We start from the raw sequence: 5,337 nt of genomic DNA on the forward strand, positions 1-5,337 counted from the left end.
GACGCATCCCCCCGACGCATCCCCCCGCTGCATCCCTGACTCCACATCCCAGGGATTGCATCGTGGGGACCACATCCCCAACGCCGCGTCCCGGGTTCAGCATCCCGGGTTCAGCAGGCCAGGGGTGGCACCCACGGAGCCCCCCTCCACCCGGGAGCGCCACTTCCCACCGTCCCGCTGCGGGCCGGGAGCGCGTGGCCGCCCCGGGATCCCGGTAAAGCTCCCGGGGGATCGGCCGCTCCGCAGCCCCAGGTAACTCCGCGCAGGCCGATTCCCCTGCGCATTTTCAGTCTCTCGCCGCTTCAGTTTTCCTTTCGGGCCCCGTATCGGCGCATCCTTTCCCGCTCTGGCCACGCGACGCTATCCCCCAAATCCCATTTTTCCGCCCCAAATGGCCCGCTGGCACCAAGCCCCCGCCAAAGCCCCCGAGTTTTTTCCCTGGCTTCTTCCCTGCGATTCCACGCGAATCCCATAAAATCTCCCGCTCTCCTCCCCCGAGGACGCCGACGGATTGCCCTCCCCGGGGAAGGCGACGGCTCCGGGCTTTCGGGGACTTTCCCGAAAGTTGTTTGGAGCCGCAAGGCCAAAATCCCCAGATTCCTGTGGCGCTGCCCAGCCGGCGCGGAGGGGTCCGGCCCCTGGGAAAAGCCTCCCCTGGCCCCAGTACAGGCACCCCGGGAGCAGCGTGGGCACCCCGGGGAGCCGCGGGGGCACCCCAAGGAGCAGTGGGGGCACCCAGGGAGCAGCGGGGGCATCTGGGGAGCAGCGGGGGCACTAATGGAGCAGTATGGGCACCCCAAGGAGCAGCGAGGGCACCCTGGGGAGCAGCGGGGGCACCCCGGGGAGCAGCGCGGGCACCCCAAGGGGCAGTGCGGGCACCCCGGGGGCAGCGAGGGCACCCCAAGGAGCAGCGCGGGCACCCCGGGGAGCAGCGCGGGCACCCCGGGAGCAGCGCGGGCACCCCAAGGAGCAGCGGGGGCACCCCAAGGAGCCGCGGGGGCACCCCGGGAGCAGCGGGGGCACCCTGGGAGCAGCGCGGGTACCCCAAGGAGCAGCGGGGGCACCTGAGGAGCCGCAGGGGCACCCCGGGAGCAGCATGGGCACCCCGGGAGCAGCGCGGGCACCCTGGGATCAGCGCGGGCACCCCAAGGAGCAGCGCAGGCACCCCAAGGAGCAGCGCGGGCACCTGAGGAGCCGCAGGGGCACCCCGGGAGCAGCGGGGGCACCCCGGGAGCAGCGCGGGCACCCCGGGGAGCAGCGTGGGCACCCCGGGGAGCAGTGTGGGCACCCCGGGGAGCAGCGGGGGCACCCCAAGGAGCAGCGGGGGCACCCCAAGGAGCAGCGCGGGCACCCCAAGGAGCAGCGCGGGCACCCCGGGAGCAGCGCGGGCACCCCAAGGGGCAGCGGGGGCACCCCAAGGGGCAGCGGGGGCACCCCGGGGGCAGCGCGGGCACCCCAAGGGGCAGCGGGGGCACCCCAAGGGGCAGCGCGGGCACCCCGGGAGCAGTGTGGGCACCCCAAGGGGCAGCGGGGGCACCCCGGGGGCAGCCGCGCCGGGTCCCGCTTACCGGCGGCGGCGGCGGCGCAGGGCAGCAGCAGGGCGACGGCGCCGCAGAGCAGCGGCAGCAGCGGCCGCTCCATGGGCTCCGCGCCGCCGCCGGCTCGGCCTGGCCCGGCTCGGCTCGGCCCGGCTCGGCTCGGCTCGGCTCGGCTCGGCCCGGCCCGGCCCGGCTCGGCCTCGTCCTTCCCCTTTCGCTTTCGCTTTCGGCGCGGGCAAACGGCAGCGACGCGCCGCCGCCCGCCGGGATGCGGGGCCGAGGTGCACCCCGAGGGGTGCGGGGCCCGGCGGGGAGGGGGGCAATGCCCGGGGGGTGCGATAGCGGGGGGAAGGGGTGCGGTAGCCGGGGGGGGGTGCAGTACCCCAGGGCCGAGGCACCCGGCGGTGCCCGTGCCTGCAAGGGACGCCGCAGGACGCAGCGGGCAAAGAGGAGTCGGAAAAACGCCCGGAGCCCGAACGCCCGCTTCCCAACGAGCCTTTTTGCGTGCTTTTCTGCAGGTCGGCGATTCCCGAATCCGAAGCGCCCGCGAGGATGTGACGAGCCAGGGCGAAAACCGAAAGATTTTGCTCTCAAAGCTCTATTTTACAGAAAGAAAGAAAAGCCAAAACTGGCAGCCAAGCACCAGCAACCGTCACGCGAGAGCTTGACGGAGAGCTTCCCCCCATCTTGCTTTCCTGGCAATATTTCCAGAGGACACAACTGTGCTTCACCCTTCGGAATGACTAAGAGGTAAATTTATTCTAAAAAAAAAAAAAAAAAAAAAATGGGGGAGAAGGGGGGTTTATTTCCATGCCAGCTACCGAGTTCCCGGCTGAGAGACACCAGGTTTAGCAACCCGAGAAGCTCACGGGGTCGGCCCGGCAGGCGACGTGCCCTCCAAGGGTTCGGGTATTTTCCCTGCCCTCACGAAGATTTCGTGGCACTTTCTATAAGCATCTGTCACACCGGGCTTGCTTCCCTTTTCGGTTCGGAGCAAGAACAGCAAATACCACTACAGGAGGCCCGGTCCTTGTCCCGGTCCCGGTCTCGCTCCTGGTCCTTGGCCCGGTCCCAGTCCCAATCCGCGATCTGGCCGGGTGCGTTGCCTGTCCTCACCACCGCCTTTCCGAAAACCTTGCAGTGAGATGCGGGAAAAGCTGGTAAAAAAAAAAAAGCTCATGCTCCAGCCTTGCTGGTTAGGCACCAGGTTAGGTCATCTACACGGTTTTGGAGACATAATAGTAGCTAAATAAGGGTGGTAGAATAAACTAAGGCGGTTCTGAAGTCATTATTTCCCCTGCTTAAGACCTGACTTTTCTCCAGACAGCGACAAATTTCCCATTCAGCGCGTTCCTGCCCCATTTTCATCCCATGTACGGAAGGGGAGTGAGCAGATGGTGAACTCTGGTGGGCAACCACAAGCTCCCCAGGCTCGCATTTGCCACGCAACAGCTCCCGCTGCGGAGAGAAGCGAGGATGGAAAATACCGGTGAAACACATCCCCAGGAACGGCTAAACGCAAGCTGCCAAGCGGAGTCAGGGGCTTTGGAGTGGATCCAGGGAGCCCAAAATACGATACAAAACTGCCATCAGAGTCAACACTGCAGGAAAGCAGCAGAAAATAAGGTTGGGTAAAAGGCTAAAGAGAACTTCTAGAAGAGCCAACTTCTTCTTGGGCAGAAACGTTTTGTCCTTTTTCCCCTTACTGCCCATTTTGTCCTGGAATTTGGGTTCCCAAATATTTCTAGTTGATTTTGGAAGGAGCTCAGCACCCGGCACCTGGCGTCATTTCTCTACTAGGATTTATTCCCATTTGTATTCACTCTTGGGCACTAGCACCTCCAGAGTGAGGTTACGAGGTGCCAACATAGAAGGGACAAGCAGAAAATTGTGAAGATATCCTGAATTTAGTCTTAGCCCGGAAGGGCTAAGCTGAGAAGCGGCGTGCAAAGAAGAAAAAAAGAAAAAAACCCAAATCCAGAAACCTCTTCCCCCTCCAAGAAAACAAACAAACCAAAAAGCTCCAGACTGGACTTACTTTTCACCAATTTGTACTTTCTGGAGCAAGATGTCTTGTTTTGAAGCCAGGGGCTATTTGCAATGTATAGATAAATATGCACGAGGCACGTATTGCTTAGTACTGGCCTTCCTCTGTATTAACATTAATTATAATCGAATGCAATTTTAAGAAAAGAGGATGCTTCTTTTGAGGTTAATTGCATGGAGATGTGATTAGAGTGTAAACAGGCAAGATAGATAAGGATGGAGGAAAAAACCTGAAATCTGTGACATGGAGTAACCACTTTAGAAAAATTATATCAAAATATTTTGTAGTAGGAAAGAAGTTATTCATAATAGTAAAGAGCTCAGTCTTGCAAACTATCCATACCCGTAATTTTTTTGAGCTTTCAATAAAACGCAAGGACGGGGGTTGTCCCCAGACACGGGGACATGCTCCTGCACGTACATTCTGGGTTTTTACTGGACACACCAAAGGAAAGCCTGACTCCAGTATTACTTCTCAGAGTACCTCACCTTTATTTGTTATAACTTTTCAGGTTGCCTATATTCTTGAGCAAGGGCTAAAACCCTTCCCTGCGGCTATGAGAGTTACTCCACACCACTCTCATGCACAGATTTCCTCTCTTACCCGCAGGTTCCCACGTGGGGAGTTTGTTGCCAAAGAAGTTTGAGCGGGTGCCAGCACTTGCTACACACGGTTATTAGTTCAAGAAGTCATTGACTGCTAATGCAGGAGGACACATCTCACCCAGCTTTGCACACTGACAACATCCCCACCGGAACCAGTTGCCCTCAACTCCCTTGCGGTCAGTAGGGAAAAAGAAAAGCTTTTATTTTTTTTTTGATACAATTCAGCTGTTTTGTGTTCAGTGACACCCGGCCAGAAGCACTTTCACCTCCGTCAGCGGTGCGAGGAGGCTCGATGGTGAGCTCTGTGGTGACTGAATTTCACACCTAAAATCTATCAGCAGACCCAGTTGTGTATTTCAGTAACTCCTTGACAGAGGAGGAAAAAACAACACTAAACTAGAGGTTATCCGTGAGGACTTCAAACGCTCTCATGTCTAAACTAGCAGAGCTTTAGCATGAGCATAAAGAAAGACAACGCACAGTTTGGCAAAAATGCCAGTATCCCATCTGAGCTTTTGCCTCTCGGCAATTGTGGATAACAGCATATTTGCAAGGAGACAGAGAAGAAGGGACATCTCTTTGCAGTCACCATTTCCGAGCGAATTGTGCAGAGAAAGCCTTCTCCTCTGTTCCACCAGCTGGCCAGCATTCAGTTGGTGTGGAGGCTGGCTCGTGGGCTGGCTTGAAACCACCCTTTCGAACCCTGTTTTCTTGCACCGTTGCATGCAGGCAGTAGAGACGATGGAGTGAGGATCTCCTCTGGACGAGGCGAGTCCTGCCAGGTGGTTCCTACAGGCAAAGAGCTACCTGGAGCCCACTTCTCTCCTGAGAAGACCCAGTCTGTTTTCTCCCCTCAATATTAACACTATCAAAAAACCCAGAGAGATGGTGGTCGTCTTTTCCTCTCTCCCATAACACACTATTTTTGTGGTAATACCACCTCTTTACTTCAGCCAGCAGCATCCTCCATGGTGACAGAACAGAAGTAAAAATGTCTCTGCCCATCACTTTTGCTCCAATATTCATTCCTTGGCTTTAGACTTACTGGCCAAGATCGATCTTCTTCTATCTTCATTCACAAAGCAAAAGCAGATGGCTCAGGGGGTTGCTAAGGTGGCTACAGAGAGCAAGGAGCCCTGCTTGTCAC

This window comes from Rhea americana, unplaced genomic scaffold (assembly GCF_003343005.1).
Source record: "Rhea americana isolate MKP2758 unplaced genomic scaffold, rheAme1 scaffold_1, whole genome shotgun sequence".
NCBI lineage: Eukaryota > Metazoa > Chordata > Aves > Rheiformes > Rheidae > Rhea > Rhea americana.